The following is a 19,929-nucleotide window of genomic DNA, read 5'->3' as shown; positions in this document are numbered from 1 at the left end:
TTGTCATCAGGGAATCTAGCTGTATTTCTTGATGATTCTCTAAATTTGGTCTTCCCTTAGTGCCAGTTTTATCCTCCTAGTGGCTTCCCTCATAGTGGCCAAAATGACTTTCACTGTTCCAGACCTCACAGCTTCTCACCTTCCCACCACAGCTTGGCTTGGAAAGGGTGAGCATCTCTTTGGGCCGTGCCTGCAGGGGCTTGTTCCCCAGAAGTGCCACAGACGTTTTCTTGCTTCTCATTGGCTTTCGCTGGATCACATGTGCATCCCTGAACCAATCACCATAACTAGTAAGACAGAGCTAAGAGTGATGTCAGTCCCAGTCATACCACTTGCCTGAGAATAAGGGTCTTTGTGGGAAATGGAATGCAGGGGAGTCAGACAACACATATCTGTTGTAGTTGCCAATATTTCAAGATTGTTATGAGGATTAGAAATAATATGCAGAGGGTACCCTTTGTAGAGCCTGGAATGGTTAGTTACATGTCCAGTAACTCTTGATATCGTAATGATGATGATGATTTGTAGAGTTTAAGTAGATGTCTCCAGAAGGTTCTTAGAATATTGTAGGGATGCCTGCAAGATAATTTGAGTTTTGAAAGTGGTTTTCTTGTGTATGTGAGGAAGATTGACCCTGAACTAACATTTGTTGCCAATCTTCCTCTTTTTTGTTTGAGGAAGACTGTCATTGAACCAACATCTGCGCCAATCTTCCTCCACTTTATGTGGGATGCTGCCACAGTGTGGCTTGACAAGCAGTGCTGGGTCCATGCCAGGATCCGAACCTGTGAACCCCAGGCTGCTGAAGTGTGGTGCACAAACCTAACCACTATGCTACCCCGCTGGCCTCTGAAAGTGTTTTTATCAAAAATGACACTTAACTTCTGAGGTCCAGGGAGATCTAATGACAATGGACTCTTAGCTGATCTTTCTATCTGTGGTCTAGCGTCCTTCAGACCATTCTGCATGTCGCCTCCAGGCTGAAATTCCTAACCTATAAATCTGATCAAATCACTACCCCAGTCGCAAGCTTCGGATGTCTCTCATTGTCTACAGCAGTGCCTTTCAGACTTTATTTGCATATGAGTCACACAGAGTATTGTTAAAACTCAGATTTTGATCTGGTCATTTCTAACAAGTTCCCGAGTATTGCTGCTCTGGGGGTGCACTTGGAGAAGATAGGCCTATAGAATAAAGAACAAACACTCTTATGTGGCCAAGACCTCAATAATCTGACCTCACCTACATCCATAGCCTCTTCTCCCATCATGCCCCAGCCTGCCCCACGCATTGCAGCCTTGCCTAAATGCTACAGGCATTTGCATCCCATTGACCTTTCACAAGGCCGTCTTTCTGTTTGAAAACTGTGTCCCCTCTGCCATCTTCCTTTCCAAGTCTTACTATTGCCGAATAATCTCCTAGTCTTTTGTTGGAAAGTTTATTTGACATGCCTTCCCGTGATCAGTTAAGAGCTCTTCCTATACAGTCTCATAGCACTGGATTCTTTTTGTCTCTGCCTTCCTATACAAATACTATTTTCTTGGTGATAGAAAGGGCTGCTTTTTTTAATGTTGGTAAAAACAACAGAAACAGTTTATTATGTGCTGAATCCTGGGTTAAAGACTTCCCATGTATTATCACATTCAGTCTCATGTAGTCCTCACATCTACCCTGGGAGGTAATTATTTCTTAACGTGTTAATCAGGACTCCCACTTGCAAAGGACAGAGTCTGGACACTGAATTCAGTTGACCCTTTAAAACAGAAGACTTTGTTGGTTCATATCACTGAACACTCCTGGGAGTAGGTATAGTCACACATATGGTTCAACCACAGACTGGATGAACAATATTCATGGTATATCTATCTGGCAAAGGACTCATGTCCAGAATGTATAAAGAATGCCTACAAATATATGCCTACAAAGTATAGATACACAAGAGCATTAAAACGGGCAAAAGGCTTGAACAGACAGTGTGTGAAAGAAGATGTACAAATAGCCAATAAATGGGGAAAAAAATGTTCAATATCATTAGTCATCCAGGAATACAAATGAAAACCACAATGAGATACTCTTCTGCAACCACTAGAATGGCAAAAACAAGCAAAACAAAACAAAAAACAAAATTGTCAAATCAAGTATTAGGATATGGAGCAGCTGCTGGTACATTACATTGCTTGCTGTGGGGAATATCAAATGGTACAACCATTTTGGAGAACTGCTTGTTAATTTCTTATAAAGTTAAACATCCGTTTACCTACTGACCCAGAAATTCCACTCCTAGTTATTTACCCAAGAGACATGTAGCTGTGTGTCCACGAAAAGACTTAAATAGCAATGCTCACAGCAGCTATATCACAATAGCCAAAACCTGGAAACAACTGAAATGTCCATCATTGGGTGAATGGATAGATAAATTGTGGTATATATTGACAGAGTGGGATATTATTCAACAACAGTAGGACAAGCAACTGATATATACAACAATATGGCTGTAGTTCAAAAAGATTTTGTTGAGCAAATGAAGCCAGACACAAAAGGATATTTTTGTATGATAATATTTACTCATGATGATAGAAGTAAAAAAATGGTTGTTTCTAAGGGGCAGGGAATTGATCTGAAAGGGGCGTAAAGGGACTATCTGGGGTGATAGAGGTGTTGTATATCTTGTGTTCAGTGGGGGTTGCTTGGAAGTTTGCACTTGTCAAAACTCATTAAACCAAACACTTAAGAACTGTGTATTTTATTGTAAGAAAATTATACCTCCATAAAAATAATTATATAGTACAGGGGAAACTTGAAATAGAAGATGCTCACTGCTGTTACTGTGTCCATTTTATAGTAGAGATAAGTTTGAACTCAGAGACATCAAATGGCTTGCACAAGTTCACATAGCTGGTATGTGGTCTGCAAAGACTCCCAATAGCTGTACACTAACCACTCTATCATTCCATCTTCCTGGCATCTGCTACAAGATCTGGTGTGTAGTAGGAGTTCAGTGAATGGTTATAGAGTGAATGAAAGCGTTTGTGATGAGTGCTGGTAGAGTTGTGCCTTACCCAGGTAGTGGAGCCACAAATTCAGGAAGGTACGAGAGATGTAGAGGTGTGTCCTCATGCTAGGGTTAGTGCAAGGGCTGGCCCTGATACCCCCATCCCAGGAATAGTTTGTGTTTCTGGGAATGAACTGTACCTACAGCAGCTAGATTTGCAGGACTTGTGGGAATGAGCATGTTGGTAGATGGACCACGATGACCACACAGTGCCATGTCTGGGTCTATATGTAGCTTTTGCAGAAAGCGAGTCTGAACCGCGTCGCCTATTTCCCTGGTATGGAATGGGAAATGAGAAACAAGAACATCTTTCTCCCCGACGAAGGAGTTCCCAGTGATTTTTCTGCACAAGGGGTTGTGTCACTTCTCTGCTTAAACTCACTGGTGTTCCCCATTGTCGAAGTGTGAATCCCACCCAACTAAGGATGTCTAGAGTCTGTGAAGCCCTCTCTATACAATTTTGGGGACCCTTTTCAAGGAAAATGGAAATAAAAATATATTTCAAGTAAATAAACATGACCACGTGAACATGCTGTAGGGCTCCTCCCAAGGTCTTGGATTGGCCCCAAGCAAGTGAGGGGCTAACTAAAGCTTCACCTTCGTTAGCTTCGGGGTAAAATTGCCTGTGTGCCCAAAGATTTTCACGTAATCTGATTCCTTCCTATCTCACTCAACTTGTCCCCTTACTGCTCATTTTTCCAACCCTCCACGCAGTTCCTGCCTCATGGAACTTCCCGGAATTGACCAGGCTAGTGGTTTCAACATCCATTCGGCCCAGTGTTCCCTGTCTATTACCAATATTTTGGAGGACCTCCTGAGGTGAAATTCATAGACAATATAACCGTTCCACATGCCTGATAAAAAATCAATATTATCTAATTGTAATCTAAAGGAGAAATAAAAATGAAATAATTTATTATAAAATAATATACATACCAATATGTAAATGCTTGGTTATGATGACACCAAAAGGCTAACCATGTACCCCTGATTTACGAACTCCCACTTTCCTCCCCTACCCTCACCCCATAGGGCTTGGTGCCTTCAGCATTGGGAAGCATTGTACAGGATCATTTCTGACTCTGGTTTTAGCAGACCCTATACCTTCTCTCCGGGCTGCCTTCCCCCACTGGTCCTATCTTCTAAAATCCTCCAGAACCAAGGCTCAGACAGTGGCCCTCATCTCAGCCCTCCCAGAAGCTTCCATTGACAGCTCACTTCTCCAGAGGCGATCGATACCTTTGTCATCTGTACCTCCAACATCCATCCAGACTTGTGGTTTGCCCTAGCTGAACCACATCATTCCTACAAATTTATCTAAACCATTTCAGTTAATGACCAAGACATTCAACTCCATATTGAGTGTTTCACATCCTTTTGTCTTAGTACAAATTAAAATAAGTTTTGAAGGAAGAAAATTGACCAAAACTTGACTCTTTAGAGATTCAAAGTAAAAAAATAAGAAAATAAAAAGAGGAAGAAGTCCCTAAGGACATAGAGCGTTTCTGAAATGTACTCGAGATTTGTTCAGTGTTTATTCGACATGTAAAATTAACATGAAGTTGTCTTGAGACAAATTATCTTTTTTTAAATATTTTTAGATGTCTGGCCATAAAGAACACCTGGACGAATGGACAGACGCTCCAAAGGGAATGCAATCTTGAGGGGCGAACTGGGTCCAGGTGGAGGGATTGTTTGAGAGACGTGGACAGGGAGCTGCGTCTTGGGGTCTGGCATCCGGACAGCAGGCTCCTGGGTCTGCGATCAGCATGGGATGCCTTTCTAAGGGCTTGATATGGTGATGGAGGCTTCTTCATTGTTGGCCTCAGATGGGTGGCCCTCTGGCTTCCTAGATGCTCCTAGGTTGATGAGGGACTGACCAGAGTAGGGGAGCTGAATCAGAGAATGATGACCCCCAGGGGAGGAGCCGTTAGAGCAGAAGGGAAGTCAAGGGCGTTTGGAAGGAGACAGATTTGAGATTGAATCTAAGCTCTGTCTCTGCTAAATAGGGAGATTTGGGATAAAAAATTTTACCTCCTAGTTCCCCAGTTTTCTCATCTTCAAAATGGGGCTAAAATAGCACATACTGAAAAATTCATTTTAAGTGAAAATTATACTTGATTGTACATGTTAAAAATTTAAGTCAATACCTGGAACACGGTCAGTAATCAATACATGATAGCAATGATTGCAATCATTACAATTGGAATTATAAAAACAGCAATATAATAAGAATAGAAATTACAATAACAAAAAGCTAACAAGATCAGATCCCCATTGAGGACTTAGGGTATAACCCAAGAAAAGGCAGAAGCCCATTTAGGTGGTGGCCAGGTGGTAAGGATGGGGCAAAAGCAGCCCTTTGGCTTCCCTGGGTGTCCAGGATCAGATTTCAAAGACACCAGTTATCTAATGCAGGAATACTTCTTAATATTATTGTTCACGGTAACTTTTATTGTTTATCGTAGTTTGTAGTAAAGAAGTCAATCCTGCCCAAGACATCTGGTCTTTGTCTTTGGCTTACTGGGAGGTGATCCAGTGTTCTGCTTGATAGGACATGGTTTTTGTTTTGCTTGGGACCTGGGGTCACACTGGGTGGTGAAACAATACGATTTAGGGTGGGGGATGGCCACACGTTGGGGTAAGGGTGAGCCATGCCAGAAAGGCCAACAATGTGATTTGGGGTGGGGGCTTTGGGACACGGGTGGAAGGGTGGAGACTGAGACTGAGATCAGCCACAAGGGCAATCCCTCATGTTGACATAGTGAAGTCCCCTGAGAACTCTGATCATGGAGGCTCAAGGAGCGTCCTTGGGTGGCACTGTTCTGTGCATATTGTCACACATGGATGCCAGGAGGGTAACGTGTCCTTAACTCCATGGGGAGAAGACAACGGGACCTCCCCTTTTAGCACTTTTCCTGGACTCTACTCCATACATCTCTTCCTTTGGCTCATCTTTTCTGTATCCTTTCTCTGTGTAAGCTATAATTATGAGCATAACAATTTTCAGTGAGTTTTGTGAGGTTTTTTTAGTGAATTATCAAACTTTAGGGTATTTTTGGGAACCCATCAAACTTGCGGTTGGTGTCAGAAGTGAGGCAGTCTTGGGGACTGTGCCCTCTAACTTCAAGTTGTCCTAAACCGTCACAGATAGGAAGCTCACAGAAGGTATAAAGAACATTTAAATTCATCCGTAATCACACCGTTCAAAGAGAATCACAGTTTTATTTTGGTGAACCTCTTTATACATGTGAATATTTGCAAATCTTGTACGTACCGACGTGTAACATAATTTAAAAATGTGTATACCCTAAGCATTTTCCCACGTTATTAAATATTCCTCAAAACAGAACATTTAAGGACAACGTAATATCCCATGGATCTCCTGTAATTTAATCATTACCCAGTTGTTGTGTTTTTAAGTTATTTACAGTTTTCATTATTATAGTTAATTCTTGGATGAACATCCTTGAGTTAAACCTCCACATATGTGCATGATTATTTCTTTAGGATACATTCCTAAAAATGCAATCATTGAGCTTCCTATATTCTGCCAAACTCTCCTAGAAGGTGGGGCTGGCCCAGGGGGTGGGACTTTGGTGTCTACATCCAGACTGGAGCAGCACACACTCCCTGGAACAGTAGAACCTTGGAGGGCAAACAGAACTCAGACCTGAGCAAACTCAGTGACCCACAGGACTTGTTCATATCAAGTACAAGTCACATCGACTATGCACTTGACTTTGTCAAAAATTTTAGAAAGCCTTCAGATTCATAGGGTGGGCTCTCACAGCTCTTTGTAGGGGCAGTCTTGATAGAAAGTTCTTCCTTCTGAGCGGAGTCAGCCAGGTAGCCTTTTGCTTTGCCTAACATTTTGCTTTGGTATCTTCAGATGGTTTTGCTTTCAGAATCGCAAAGACTGAGCTCCCTTGAGGAAACTGAGGCAGTTACCTTCCATCCCTGTCTCTCGTTGATCTAAATGTAAGCAGAGTCATCATATACTCAGTGAAGCTAGTGACCATTAGCTTGTGTTCCATTTGCCACAGAGTTCAGAGGGCAGCCCAGGACTAATGCACAGTTCCTGAAATGAATACACCTTGAGAAGTATCCTCCATCCTTCCTTTGTCAAGTAAGCTGTTGGAACACCTGTGAAAGATTTCTGGATGTGGAGTTTGGAAAGTGAAAGGAATGAGCCTGGGCAACACTGGCACGTAGTGCCCCTGTCTAACTCTATGTCGCAGAAGTTTATGTTCCTGAAATGTCATTTCAGTTCTAGGTGAGAAGGTGAATGGAGAGGGGAAAGCAGAGGGCTATGCCAGCTTCATGTCAGGCAGTTTTCAGCTGCCTTTTCTCTAGACCATTAGTTTATTGATGGTAGGTTGTCTTTCCAGCAAATCTCTTTTGATTGCAAGTGTAATGAAGGCGTATTTTAGTGTCCTTCTAGCTCTAGGGAGAACTCAAGCTGGTTCCTCTCATTCCCACTGAAGTGTCAATGCCAAGGCTGATTCATCTAGATTTTTAGAGCCATCATTCCATCTTGAGGGCTTATGACTACTCTGAGCCATCATAAAGGGGATGTGTCTACGTGGGGTAATTCAGATGGTGCTAAGCAAAGTCTTAGGGCACAGACAGGTTTCTCTTTGTCAAGGATGCTGGCTGCTGTCCTTCCCAGATGCCCAGGAGAAGAGCAATTAACATGATGGTGCACAGTGCTCACCTGAATGGTGGAAAGCAGGCATCAGCTTCAGCCTCCATCCACAAAGCTCCTCCAGGTCCAGGGACCCCAGCCTCTTTCCTTCATCGGCAACGCCAGGCTGTCATTCCCACTCTACTGGGGTGACCCTCGGCAGGGTGCTGGAGACCTCTCGAATCCTGTTCACTTTCCTGGTCCTCCCTTGGGAAGTGAGAAGAGGCTCCTGTATACCCTCCTGTCTGTAATTTTATCCTTAACTCTTGTATTCCATGGGACCTGGTCTCACTGGGTGCCCTGACAGGAGTCTAACCCTCATGTTTCTCTTTTGCTGCTTTTCCTGAGCCTGTGAGATTTTTTTGTGGCGGGAGAAAACCTCATGCTCACAGATCAATGAGCGTATTCTTCTATGCCTATTGTTCAGTGCAGGATTTTGGTCTTTTGAAACTCAAAGGATACGGGCTCTTGAAACTCAAAAACCTTTTTTGCTCAAGACTGTAGTCCTTGCCTTGAGTTTCAAAGGCCTGTTTTGAACCTCAAAGACCAAGCACTGACTCTCTCTCTCTTTGGATACCTGCTAGAAAAAACGCTACACCGGAGTCAGTGGGTGTAGAATGCTCTAGCTATTGAAGGGGTAGGAGGAAATACCTGGAACAAGAAAAAGAAATTACGTCAGCTTCTCTTTCACAATAACCCATCCCAAGTTTCTTCACACAAGAAGAGACTCAGAATTCAAATTCAGGTCAGTCCTCCTTCAGCCTATATGAACCTAAGTGTCTTCTGGAGTTTGTCCAAGGAGAGCAGTAAAATTAGAGTGATGAGTAACCATTGTTGATTATTTACCCCAAGAAGTAAGCTGAGCGTTTTAGATAGAACATCGTATTTTCACAGCAATCCTGTGAAATAGGTGTTATTGTTCTTGTTACCATTTTCCAGATGGGAAAACTGAGACTCCTAGGGATTAGGGACATGGTTAATTAGTGATGGAATTAGAAGAGAAACCCAATCCAGAGCCACATCTCTAAGCTGTGTGAAAAGAGGTGGAGGTGATGCGAGCTTGGTGAGTCAAGGAGTCAAAAGAAAGATTTATTGGACTCTCAAGAGCTAGCAGTAGTGCTCTTTTATTCACAGAATAGCATGGAGTAGTGGGGGACGGGACCCGTGGGCAGTGAGGAGCTGCTGGCATGGGGACGGGACCCGTGGGCAGCGAAGAGCTGCAGGCGTGGGGACAGGACCCATGGGCAGTAAAGAGCTGCAACGTGTTGAGGGTTAGAGCTAAATTTATAAGGCATAGGTATTTGAGTTATTTCTTTACAAGACAAAGGAAAGATCATGAAAAACGTTGTTAAAATGATGTCAGTGTAGGTGGGGTCTGGTTATTGGGTGGTCCTATAACTTTGGGTAAGAATCAGATTGGATTAAGTCAGGACGTCCTATGCTTCCCGGAGGATGATATAGATCAGTATGTAGGGCAGGATGCCTTGGGCTTCTCTCCCTGGGGCAGCCTTGATCCACATCGGAGGGAATGTAAGAAGGGTCAGTATGAAGAGGGTAAATGAAGAAGAGATAAATCGAAGGAGTCTCATCACTGGCCTATTGTACATTCATCTTCCTTTACCAGGAACACCCTTCCCTCAGATCCTGTGAGGTTGAATCCTTTCGTTATTCAAGTTTCGGATCACAATATTATAGACATCATCATCGACCACCCCAGCCAACCACCCACCGTGTGCACACCCAGGACCTCAGCCACATTTTGATGAATCCTGTTTTATTTTTTTAAATAGCATCGCTTCCTCTGGAATGGTCTTGTCATTTATTGATGTTCCTCTGTATTTACTATCTGTCTTCCCTTTCTAGAATCTCTGGAGCATAAGCTTTGAGGTGAGGCACTTGGTGGTTTCGGCCTCTTGTTTATCCTCAGTGTTTAGCACAGTGCCTGGCTTCTACAAGCTTGCTCCGTAAATCTATTTGAGTGAGTTTGATTGAGTGAGAAGGAGCACTCAGAAAGGTTAGAAAGAGAAAAGCCCCATCTTGCATATCTCTAAGCCACATTTCAGAATGAAAATGACAAGCTTAACCGCTCATTGCTTTTCAACCTTGACATCAAAAGCTGCTTAGGAAGGTCTGGCTGGTTTGCTTTGGGGCTGCCTCTTTAAGCGAGGATCAGAAAGCACCTTTAATGTTGAGCTTCATTTGTTTATCAAAGACAGAGGAGCCTTTGTCCTCCGTCGCAGCTGGTATGCAGCAAGATGGGAGCATCCTCTGCCTTGTACTTCAGAGGAGCCAAATGTAACTACAACGGTGGTTTTTCAACTCCGAAATAATCCGGGAATGTGCAAGTTCAGCTTAGACACCCTAAGAGGAGGAGAGCAGGGAAAGTTCAGATTATAACCCGCTTCTAAAGCCCTTTATGCAGATGGGAAGACCAGCTGGAGTGAGTTTCTGAAGTTCTGCTTCTTCAGAGAATTTAGGGGTTCACCAGCTTTTGGGCTGTGCCCACCAAAGATGTCATGGGTACCAGGAAAGAAGGCATCTGAAAGGTAGCCACTGCAGCCCCTTCTAGCTTTTTCCCCTGAACTTGACTCATTTGAGTATCACTTTTACAAAATTTTGTCATATCCAAGGACCACCTGTGGTTAATATATGTAATTATATATATAATATTATAATGTATATACACGTATCACACCTGTCACACAGGGATGTGTGTATGTTACTATACTTACTGTCCTTTGTTTATTTTGACTCTGCATTTAAATGAAAACTTTACATCATTAATATAAATGGAAAAGAAGGAGAAGTATCAGTGACCTTAGGTGGAAGGGAATTAGAAACATAACGCAATGAGAAGAAGACAATATTATTAATTCTCTGCCTTTTAAAAATGAGAGATTAGCAAATGTTAGGTGTTAGAGACATCTGAATAACCAAAATTAGACTTTCTCTTTTTTATCAGAAAGAATGAAGGAAAGTTGAAAAGAGTATCTTTCCTCCTGTGTCTGTTGATCTCATCACTGCTGTTTACCTGAAGACATCTGGCAGAACGCCTAAAACGGTGGCCGTGTTTTGTCGGCAGCTTCAAGAACCACTTCACTCTCCAAATCTGGAATCCCGTCTGTAATTTCTGGCCAAGTGATCACCAGGCCTGTCTCCATCATTTGCTCTGAAGGAAGCTCAGTCTTCTGACACAATCCACGCCAAGTTCTCTCTCTTTCGAGTGAGAAAGTCCTGGAACCAGGAGTTTGAGTGGGGTGAGAAGGAAGCGAGTCCTTCGCAGCCTGTGAGAAGACAAGATATTTCAGGCATATGGAACAGCATTTAAAAAGGCAGAAGGAGACAGCACGGCCTATTTTAGGGGAACTGCAAGCAGTTAATTCAGTGTGGCTGGATCCACATAAAATGCCAAAGGGAAGGCAGAGAGGGGTGAAAGAAGAGGTGGGAAAGAGGGAGGCGGGGTGCGGGTGCAGACCCTGGGGAGCCAGCAGGCCATGCTCCTGACTGTGGACTGCAGTTTTGACGCCAGCCAGGTACTTGCTGCCGTCCTTTGCACTGGTATTTATAGGTAAATTGTATTTGGGTGGCAACAGCATTCCCTTCTGGAAGAAATCTATTTTTGCTGCATGAATATATTGATAAGATTTGGGGGTGGGTGAGAGGGATGTGAGGGCTTCTAGGATTTTGTTTACCTTTCTGGGATATGCAGGCTGAGGGCAGAGATGTATTTCTAAGGATCATGAAAGGGGATTTGTAAAAGGCTGGGCAGCCTAAGAGATAAAGGCTGTTAGGGGAGGAATTTCCATTAGGGGAATAACGGAGTGTCTGATGGGAAACTTGAAGAAATTTCTGCTCTCAAGGCAGAAGCAGACACGGAGACACTGATTGAGCATATGTAGTTTATTTAGGAGGTACAGGGACACACCAGGGAGTGAGGGGGCCATACAGGGAAGGAAGGCAGCTGATTAGTGGGCCAGTAGTAAGCCGGCTATCACAGTGGCTGCCTCAAACTTAATCCCGTGGGGTAAACTGAAACTCTGGGAAATGGGGTAAAAAACTGCCTCAGAATCATCGTGCCAAAGGGCAGGTCAGTGGTGAGAGGCCGTCCCCAGGGAGATGTTAATTCCCAGGTGCTGCTGACGTGTCCTGGGTACAGGCAGAGTCGGATTCTGAAATGGGGGCAGCGTTTCCAGGAAGACGAGGCTCTGAGTGTTGAAGTCAGAACAGCACGTGGAAGCGGTCGGAGCGGCTATGTGGAGAGTCACCGGCACCTGCTTGTCTGGTTTGGCATGTTGTACCTGCTTTCCCAGGACTCACGTGAAATCTCCCATAATCTGCCCATATGTTGTTCATGCATTGGAAAGATGAATCTGATGGGAAGATGTGACTCATTGCTGAGTGTTGCCTTAAGTGAGGCTCCACAGAGACCTGGCACTTTCCAAGCAGGCCGGCCTCATCTGCTGATACAGCTACGTTGGAGTCATCAGATCCTTCTTAGTTGCAGTGATAAGAATGCAACTCTGACTTAAAAACCAAGTAAAATGAAACTTATTGGATCTTAGAACTGAAAAGTCCAGGGGATGGTCTTCAGGTACAGCTTGATTCTAAGAGCTCAAATGATCTAATCAGACTTTGGATTCTCTCTCTTTCCATCTCTTATGTCTATCTTTCTCTGGACTGATTCCATTTTCTCCTTATTATGATAAGATGGTTTTCAGGAGCTTTAGGCTTGCGTCCTGTTTTTCCATCCACCCTAGTAGAAAGATGACTTCTTCTTCTCTTTTTTTTTTTTTTTTTGGTGAGGAGGATTCACCCTGTGCTAACATCTCTGTGAATCTTCCTCCATTTTGTATGTGGGACGCCTCCACAACATGGCTTGATGAGTGATGTATAGGTCCAAGCCTGGGATCTGAAACTTTGAACCCCAGGCCACCAAAACAGAGCATGCAAACTTAACCACTACGCCACCAGGCTGGCCCCTAGAAAGATGACTTCTTTTAACAAACAATTACAATGAATTTCAAGACTGAGTCTCGTTGGCTATGATTGGCCTTCCTTGGGTCACGTAGACACCCCTGAAACTCTTGCTGGGGCTAGAGTGGCTGCCCAGCACTGATTGGGCAGGGTGAGTTCACATACCTACCTACCCTTAGAGCCAGAGGGGTGCTTAATTCAACCCAAATCTCACAGACTGAGAAGTAGAAAAGGAGCTGTTTCCTGGGATAACATGAGTACCATTGATAGAAAATGAAGAGTGCGTGGATGCTAGGCAAGCAAGAGCAAGAGATATCCACTACAACCAAGAAAAACCAACAAGATGCTCACAGACCTGGGAGCTCAGGCCTATTTTAAGGACCTAGTACAAAACCAGCATCTGAGGTTACCATGACCCCAAATACCCAATCTTGATAACCAGCCCCCTTCCTGAGCCAGACCTACAGCTTCCTTTCAAAGCTGCTGACTCCAGCTGACGGATGAGGGTCCCAGGGTTTCCAAGGCACTGGATTTCCATTGACTGCTGTAACCTTGAGCTACAGACTTTATTGGCAGTATTTAACACAAATCTGTTTTCCATCCTTGTCAGATCCCGCTTCAGTATGCGCCACAGGAGGAGAAGTCAAACGCTAAATTGATTTCTTTAATGGGGAGTGCTTTGCAGCTGATAGCAACCCTTCTGGAGATGCATTAGTCAAGTTACAATGGAATCTTTTCTCGCTGGCTTTTATGGACTCTCCTCTTTGCCAGGAGTATAGGACTGTGATATCATCATTTGCCTGTTTTTTCTTTTAACTGGAGACTAAGAAGGTCAGGGCTCCCACCTCCCGCCTCTAGGTCAGAAGCTGAGTCTTTCTAGGGAAGATTTAACTGTAGGAGTTAGTATCTTGAGATTGCCAAGAATGATTAGTGTCAAGGTGTTTCTTAGCAACTTGAGCGCAATAAGGGGCTGGAATCGTGTGAATGAACACTTACTTGGGAATCTGGGAGTTGGCCTTCCTGCCTGTTTGTGGGATTTTATGGACTGTTTATACTGTAGTTTGAGATAATTTGGTGATTTTTCTAGAATATAGTGAGCTCTTGCTTACTTCTGTTCGGTAAGGATTCGTTCCATTTCTGTGTATAATAACAATAATAATGGTGATTGGGGGCATACCCTTGTTCTGTGCTGGGCTCTCTCCATTGTCTCACTCAGTCTTCACAACAGTTCCATGAAGTGGGTCCTGTTCTGCCTGCTATGCTGATGAGAGCCTGGAGGCAACAAAGTTACACAGCTTGCCCCAGGTCGTACAACTCATGTAATTAGGAATTCTCAGGGCCTGTATTTATACCTTTGTTTGAACTCCAAAGATTGTTCTTTTAGCCACCCCTGTATATTTCCATCCATGAGAAGGCATTGTACACTCATCAAAGACGGATTTGGTGCCATCTCCTAGGATAAGGACCCAAATTTAGAGCATCACATTCTGGAGTGTGACACAAAGAGAAATAAAAACTGGAGGGATGTGGCCAATACAGATCTTCTTAGCCACACCCACGATACCAACTCATGAGGAAGGACCATCTTTACTTCCTAGTTGTGTTGATCATAGAAGGTGTATTTTCAAGGTAGAGGCTGTTATCCTGTTAAGATATCAGGTAGATTTTCTGCAGGAGAAAAACCCAATGGTTTTTGCGTCTTGGAATCCATCATGTATCTTGTCTTCAACCTTCCGAGATCTGACCTCTCAGGGGACACCGAGGCAGCTTAACACAACTGCATGACCAAAAATGACTTACTGTCTCTGAGCCTCAGGTTTTCCATCTGTATAATGGAATCGATGATGTTATTAATTACACAGGATAACTTGTGAGGGTTGAATTCAGTATTATACATTAGGGCTTCAAGAGATGTCAGTTGCTACTATTTTGTTTTATGTTGCTGGGCTTCAATTTTTACATCTCTCCAATGAAGAAGCTGGATCAGCTCCATTTCTGAACCATGACTGTCACCTGAAAACGGATGGGGCTGGCTAGGGCAGAATGAGGCAGGAAACTGAGATCTGTGGACAAACTTGAGGGGTCAGAAACAGCTTCAGAAGCGAGAGCAAGTTCGGTCTAGCTGGTGACACTTGGTGTCACGAGGATCTGGCTACAGACAAGAAGTGGTAATTGAAGGTGGCTGTTGGCGTTCAGCACGTCCAACAAGGGATGACGGGCGACATATCAGGCTAGCAGAATATGATGAACCTGTCACTGGGTGTTAGGGACTGAACCAGATACCATTCAGAGACAGAGCTCTATAGACTGGATATAGACAAGGTTGTAGACAGGGGATGATGTTCCAGTTACTATTTCTGTGTAACAAACCACTGCCTAACCTAGTGGCATCAACTGACCATTTTATTAGGCTCATGCATTCTCTGGGTAAGGAATTTGGGAGGGCTTGTCTCTACTCCCTGATGTCTGGGGCCTTGTTTGGAAAGACGTAAAGCCTGGGAGTGACTCAGTGACTTGAAGCAGGAAACATCTGGAGGCATCTGCACTCACTTAGCTAGTGGTGATGCTGGTTACAGCTGGGACCTCGGCTGGGGTGTCAGGCAGAACACTTCCTATATGTGATCTCTCCATCTGGGCTAGTTTGGGCTTCCAAACTAGCATGGCACTAGGTCTTGAGACTGAGTGTCCCATCAGAGCGAGGCAGAGGTACATAGCATTTTTACTATTAAGCCTCAAAGTCACATAGTGTCACATACTCTAGGTTCAAGAGGAGGGAACACATACTTCGCTCCTCAGTGAGAGGGAGGGCGGAGTGACATTGTAAGAAAAGCCTGTGGGATGGAGATTTTGCTGCATCCATCTTTGCGAAATCGAATCTACCACAGGTGTTTATAGTCTAAGTTGTTATTGTGTGAATGTTAATAGCACAGACTGGAGCCAGACTGCCTGGCCTCATGTCCTGACTCCACCACTTACTAGCCGTGTGATGTTGGGCAGGTCGTTTAAACCCTTCGTGCCTCAGCTTCCTCATCTATGAAATGGGACTACTAACAGGACCTATCTTTTTGGATCGTTGTAAAGATTAAATGAACTAAGAACATGGAAAGTACTCAGAACAGAGCCTGGCACATGATAAACTAAAGGCAGGTGTTTCCTATCATTATCATCACTAAGAAGGTTTCTGAGGCAGAGACTCAGGCTTCGGGAACTAGCCAGGAACAATTCAGAGACCCAAACGAAGGAGCAAGATATAGGTCAGCCTATTAGAAAACAAGGACTGATGCTGATGTAGAATGTGAGACAAGAACTGATTAATTGCTTCTCTTTTGGATCCGAACTGATCCCAGAGGTGGGGCCTCTGTTTTAAAGGCAGACAGGAGCTGGGGGCCAGTGGCCCCTGCAGGGGCGAGGTGGGCTCCAGGCACAGGAAAAACACCAGGCCTGATTCTGTCACATCTATTAACCGTCTGACCCCACCACACTTCCTTTCGCCTTTCTCCACATAAGCCCCTCCATGTCTCATCGTGCCTCATCTTACTTGCTGAGTGACAGGCCTGGAACTAAGCCGTGTTACATCATCAGTGAGTGACAGAGGAAGGAGGCCTAAGCCATCATGACAAAGGATTGTCCAGATCTGTTTGGGGAATATTCCAGTTGAAACAGAGGAGGAGAGCAATCACATGGGTGGGCTCCACCACAGGCTTTATGAAGCCCCTTGGTATAAGTCAGAGGTTTTTCGTGGCAGATGACAGAAACCCAGTTCCAACCAGCTTAAGCTAAAAAGGGAATTTATTTGCTGCTTAACCGAAAAGTCCGGGAGGAGACAGTCTCACTTGGGTCTATATGCTCCAATGATGTTGTCAGGAATCCTGTCTTTCAGAACCACTTTCCTTTCTTACTTACTTTTAAATTTTTGGCCCTATTCTCAGGATAAATCCATTCATTCATTAATTCATTCATCAAATAGCTATTATGGGTTTATTATGCACTAGGCATGTTTTAGTGAATAAGACAGCAAGTCCTTGATCTCCTGGAAATTATTTCCCGAGGAGGAAGATAGAATAAACAAGCAGACAGATGAAAATGTATGTATCATATGATACATTTACATACATACAGCTACTAGTGTAATGGAGACAATAAAACTGGGTACAGGAATACAGAGTGACAGTAGAGGGAATAGTCACAGCAAATCTCTCTGAGCTGGTGACGTGGGAAAAGGGACGCCTGTAGTGAAAGGGAGCCTGCTGTGGAGGGAAGAGTATTCCAGCAGAGGGAACAGCCCTGCAAAGACTTTGAGGCAAAGATCGTCTTGCTGTCTTTGAATAACTAGAAGGAGAACAATATGGCTGGGCCTTAGGGACCAAAGAGGAAAGTCATGTGAGAACAAGTGGGAGAGGCAGATGGTACAGGGATTCTGGCCATGGTAAGGAGTTTAGATCTTATTTTAAGTGTAATGAGAAGCCATGGGTGACTTTTAAGTGAGGGATCAATATGATCTTATTTGCCTATTTAAAAGATCACTCTTTCAGTTTTGTGGGGAATGTGTTGGCAAAGGAGGAATCAATTCTTGGTTCAAGGCTGACATCCTTCCGGATTAACAACCCCTCCAGACAAAGTCCCAGGGAGAGATCTCATTGGTCAGCCTTGAGTCACATGCAAATTCATGGACCAGCCACTGTGGCCATAGTGATGGGATATTTTGAATGGCCCAGTTGAGGTCCCATATCCACTTCTAGATGTCGGAATGGGGCTAGCCCCACCCCATCCACTGAGAAGGAAAGAGTGATTCCTTAATTGAAAACTGTGGGTACACTTAACAAATGAGGTGATGGATGTTGGACAGGCAAAAGGGATAGAAGTCCTCTGTGCTCCTCAGTGACATTCCCAAAGTGAGGACATCCATCTCTGCTTGAGCACCTTCAGTGATATCCAGGGGCTTCCTTCCTCCTTGCCTCTCCTCTCCGTCACTCACCAGAGCAGCCACTAGAGAATGGCTAGAATGGAAAGGCGTTTCTTCCTGGTTTTAAACTAGGGCCATTTCCACTATGTGGTCCTTCTTCTACTTTCTGAAGCCTGTCAGGTGAGCCTAAATACTGTTCCATACAGCCCTTTGGAAGAGAGTAGCAACATCTCCCTCAAGTATTTATTTGTCTACCCTGAATAACCTCGGTGGATTCCTTTCTCTCCCCAGGTCACAGCCCCTTTGTCATTCTAGTTGCTTTCCTTAGAGTCCTTAGGACTTCATCAGATTTTCAAATGCTCTATTCTGTTAATGGGGCGGGGAGGAGTGACTCCTGGTTTAACAGGAGCAATTTCTTATTTTAGGCCTAACCTAGGCTGAACTAAAAAAGTATGGTGTGCAAATGAAGTTGTTCCCAGCTTAGACAAAGAAGTCACTAGTCCATCGATCATTGATGTTGGGGGCAGATAAGGGGAGCAAAAAGCAGCTTGGAAAGCAGAATGGGAACTTACCAGGAGGGGGGATGTTCCTGGGGACCTTTGGGTTTTCTGTAGTTTGTAGCCCTCTTTTTTATTTACAGGAGGAAAGTTGGTAGGAGTATTCCTCCCATACCATCCGTATTTACCTTCAGTATGGAATTCATCATGTTTTATAGTCATGCATTTATTCAGCAAGCATATATTGAGCACCTACTGCATACCAGGTACTGGGCAATAGGGATGTAGAGAGGAGCAAACAAATCTTCTGGACTCAGTCTGTTGTGTGGACAGATCAGAAAATCACTAATGGTAATGAAGTGGGATCAGGGCTATATCAAGAATATATGCTAGTGAGGATCCTTCTAGGAAGTGCCTGACACTGGGGCTGAGGGTGGAGGATGGATGGGTGAGGCGGGGTGTGTGTGTGTGTTCTGGGCAGTGGGAACAGTATACAAAGAAGGGCACCAGGGCTTCAGAGAATAGGGTGATGTGAGTTAAAAAAAAAGATGGGGTGGGGGGGAGGATAAATGGGATACAGCCGGATATTAAGCTTGATCACTAGACAAGGTAGGTCTGGGCATGGCATATGGGGGCGTTGGGAGTGATTGAGAGTGTCAGTCATGGGCAGTGACAAGATCAGAGTTGTGTTTTACAAAGGTCACTTTGATAAATTTGTAGGGGGTGGACAGAGACCGAGGTGGTCAGAGGCGATGACAGGAGCTTGATGAGTGGGCAGTAGACCAGGGCAGCATGAAAACCAGAGCAGAGATAGCGGCTGTCTTAGTCAGTTCAGGCTGCTATGACAGAATGCCATAGACTGGGGGCTTAAACAATAGAAATTTATTTCTCATCGTTCTGGAGGCTGAGAAGTCCAAGATCCACGTCCCAGCGAATTTGTTGTCTGGTGAGAACTCTCTGCCTGGTTTGCAGATGGTTCTTTCTTGCTGTGTCTGCACATGGCAGAGAGAGAGAGATCATCTCTCTCGTGTCCCTTGTAAGGGCACTAATCCCATTCATGAGGGCCCTACCCTCAGGACCTCATCACCAACGAGAGGCCCCCCCCCACCTCCAAATACCATCACATTGAGGGTTACCTTCACTATATGAATCTGGGGAGGACGCAAGGATTATTCAGTCCATAGCAGTGGCCAAAGGGACAGAGGGACAAGGAGGGAAGGAGATGGAGTTGGGGTAATACCGGCAGCCCTGGTGAATACCTTGTTCGAGGAACCGAGAGGTGGCAGGCCAGGCTCTGCACCCACATCCTTCTGGACCCCGCCTCTGACCAACAGAATCTCAGTCTCTTCTCAGAGATTCTCCTGGGAGTGAAACCAGTGTGAATAGAGAATCCTTATGGGAATTACAGGCAGATTGCCATCATTCTGCTTCTGTCTCCTCACCTTTAAAATGGGGAGAGTAGCGGTAACCCAGCTTTTGGATGTGAGGATTAAATGAGACAGTTGGTGCAAAGCAGTGAGCACAGGATCTGGCACAAAGTGAGGCCTTCAATAAATTATTCTTATTATAGTAGTTTTGATTTTCCTCTAGTCGGAATAGAATTTAGTTGAAGTTAGTGACTGTGTCACGGCTGTGTCTCAGGCTGGTGTCTGCCGCCCTGAGCTAAGCCGTAAAAACCCCTAGAATACCTTTTCAAAAGCCTGTCAGCCTCTTGAGGCTCCTACACTTCTTTATTTTATTTTATTTTATTTTATTGTAGTAACAGTGGATTCTAACGTCATATAGCTTTCAGATGTACATTGTAATATATTTCGAA

The 19,929-nt window shown here is 44.3% G+C and overlaps 1 long non-coding RNA gene and 1 pseudogene across 2 annotated transcripts; one reads left to right on the top strand and one right to left on the bottom strand.

Moving 5' to 3' along the window:
* Nucleotides 1-19,929, top strand: part of LOC138922880 (heparan sulfate glucosamine 3-O-sulfotransferase 4-like) — a 144,003-nt pseudogene that overhangs the window by 87,450 nt on the left and 36,624 nt on the right.
* LOC138922847 (uncharacterized) lies at nt 6,258-19,530 on the bottom strand. Of its 2 annotated transcripts, XR_011436008.1 has the most exons (3): nt 19,373-19,530; nt 10,771-11,023; nt 6,258-8,390 (listed from the first exon to the last, which is right to left on the bottom strand). It is a non-coding gene; the product is annotated as an uncharacterized lncRNA (long non-coding RNA). The 2 variants fall into 2 exon arrangements; XR_011436007.1 differs by lacking the exon at nt 19,373-19,530 and having other exon boundaries at nt 10,771-19,356.

Source organism: Equus caballus, unplaced genomic scaffold (assembly GCF_041296265.1).
Source record: "Equus caballus isolate H_3958 breed thoroughbred unplaced genomic scaffold, TB-T2T haplotype1-0000016, whole genome shotgun sequence".
Classification (NCBI taxonomy): Eukaryota; Metazoa; Chordata; class Mammalia; order Perissodactyla; family Equidae; genus Equus; species Equus caballus.
This window is presented reverse-complemented; position numbering and strand designations above follow the sequence as displayed.